Source organism: Psammomys obesus, unplaced genomic scaffold (genome assembly GCF_907164565.1).
Source record: "Psammomys obesus unplaced genomic scaffold, mPsaObe1.curated_primary_1811, whole genome shotgun sequence".
Taxonomy (NCBI): Eukaryota; Metazoa; Chordata; class Mammalia; order Rodentia; family Muridae; genus Psammomys; species Psammomys obesus.
Window position 1 is genome coordinate 26,096,010 of NW_026596057.1, and position 2,677 is coordinate 26,098,686.

The following is a 2,677-nucleotide window of genomic DNA, read 5'->3' on the forward strand; positions in this document are numbered from 1 at the left end:
TTTTTCAATTTTTTTTTAAATTGTTGGGAAGTCAACCCAAGGCCTCGTGCAGGCTAAGCCCTTCGCCGTGTCAGTACATCCCCAGCCCTAATTTTCCTAGAGTACTACTTTGGAGGAATGCCAGCGGCACCCACCCTGCTGTCTAAGCCAAATGTTTCCTCATTCTCTCCACTTACATGTACAATCCCAACCTTAAAAAAAAAAAAAAAAAAAAAAAAAAACTATTTTATTTTGTGCATTTTTTTTAAACAATACTGGGTTCTTTTATTATACAGAATTTAATACTTAACAAAAGGACTTCCATTCTCATGGTATCTTCATACAAGACATATTGAGAAATTATTTTCTGGGGAAGTACTGAGATCACAGCTGCGGCTCTTAACGGGACTAAATTTACCACAGTGGGTTACTTTCAAATTGCATACCCTCTCTTGTTAACAGATTATGGGACAAGAAACAGTCCCACACACTAATGAAGTCGTTCATTGAAAGACTTCAGAGTTGTAACAGCACTCCATCTGAAGGAGCCTGCACGTTAATCCCATTTGGATGTTTTATTCCTCATGTACCCATGTCCTTCACTGTCCAGAGCTTCATAGAGGTCCTTCTCTTGTGTTGCCTGCAGGTAACCAATATAAGCCACACAGAGGGAATGGGCAGTCCGAAGGCCTTTATAGGTTTGTTAGGTTTAATGAAGAGCTCTGGATTCACAGCTCAGAATAACGTTGTTGTGCATGTCCCTCGGAGGCCTGGCCTTTCAAAGTTTCTCTCTTTTGATGATGGTTCTGTTTTAACTGTTGGAGCCCCCCCCTCCTCTGGTGCGCTCCCTCCTTCCGTGCGCTCCCTCCTCCCAATACCTGTGTAATATATCTTCGCTGGATTAATTTTCATCCAACCCCACTACTTTAGTTACAACAAACCTGCTTTGACTCTGCTTAAATCTCATTTTCTAAAAGCCTTCTCTGTGTGTCCACCCCCAAGCCAGTTCCCTCCTTTCGCATTCTTGTTCGGTACCATCCTCCCTCACAGCACTCACTGTGCTCGGCTGTAGATAAGTACAGAAACAAAAAGACACATAATAATAAAGTAAAGAATTCAATAAAGCTACAAGGCTGATTTTCAATAACCACTGTGTACTACATAAATTATCTAGACTGCTTTTTCATTAAAAAAAAAAAGACAGTGAAACAATTGGATATGACTACACAGCAGGATTACCTACATGGTAAGATTATTAATACAGTCCACTTGGTTTAGGCATATGTTTATATCACCACATGGGACTCTGAAGGGAACAGAAGAATTTGTTGAAAATGACTGAACAAACTTTAACAAACTTTAATATAAAAAAACTTTACAGCATGTATAAGAATGTAAGTGGCAGCCAGGCATGGTAGCACACACCTGTAACCCCAGCACTCTGGGAGGCAGAGGCAGGCAGATCTCTGTAAGTTTGTGGCCAGCCTGGTCTACAAAGAGAGTCCAGGACAGCCAAGGCAACACAGAAAAACCCTGTCTCGAAACAACAACAGCAACAAAAAAGTGAGTGGTTATGTTCTTTCTTTAATTTTCCAAGGAACTCTAGAAGAAATTGCATAATTTCTTTTAAAAAGTAATTTCAGCCAGGTGGTAATAGCACACACCTTTAATCCAGGACACAGGAGGCAAGGATAGATGAATTTTTATGAATTCAAGGCCAGCCTGCTCTACAGAGTTAGTTCCAGGATAGCCAAGGCTATACAGAGAAACCCTTGAAATAAACAAACAAACAAACATACAAACTTTTTTTTAAAAAAGTAATTTCAAATTGTATTTTGTCTTTAAGTAAATGCAGAAATTCCAGCTAGTGGGAAATACCTGGGACTTCTTTATTTCAACTTCTTATTTCAAAGACACCCAAATTTGCACACTTCAAAATGGGGAGTAAGAACTCTACACAGCAAGATATCAAAACATATGCTGAGACTCATAGCCAAACTTTGGGCAGAGTGCAGGGAATCTTATAAAAGAAGGGGGAGTTAGTATGACCTGGAGAGGAACTTCATGTCTTACACTATTTTTCTTTGAATTATGCAGAAAGCATCACACTTGGGGGTAGTTTTCTTCCTCTGCTGTGTTGTAATTCCCACAAGTCACCTCAACCAATCATTTAAACTGTAATATTAACTTCAACCTTTTGTGCAGTTGGTATAGAGGACAAAGTTAGGTAGTGGTGCATCCCACCTTTGCCAATTTCTGATAGTCATAGGAATAGGGCCCCTTATCTTGCCAAGGACCAGAATTAGGACTGGACAGAGGGCATTTTTGGTTGACAGCGGCGTGGATGACAAGGAGAACAGGAGACTATTGTTACAAATTTTAAAAAGTGTTGTTGGGCTATTAAAATGTTTATTATTTTTTTGCCCTATGATTATCACGGCAGTATTATCTAACCCACTATAACAAACAATAAGACACAGACACCTGTTCAATTTTACAACTGCCTTATTTACCTTGGGCCGGGCAGATATTCCTACCCACACTGTCTGAATCATCTCACCGTCCATCTCCCAGCCCCCACCCAATGCCATCCTCCTTAACCATCCTATCTTCCATTTATAATCTTATAAATACTTGCTTTTATTCTTCATCTGAGCCTTTTAATGCTATTATTGGAGTCGTTCCTCCCAGCCCCATA

The 2,677-nt window shown here is 39.9% G+C and overlaps 1 pseudogene; it reads right to left on the reverse strand.

Moving 5' to 3' along the window:
* Positions 1–535: 535 nt before the first annotated feature.
* LOC129689285 (small integral membrane protein 8-like) lies at positions 536–891 on the reverse strand (annotated as a pseudogene).
* Positions 892–2,677: the final 1,786 nt, after the last annotated feature.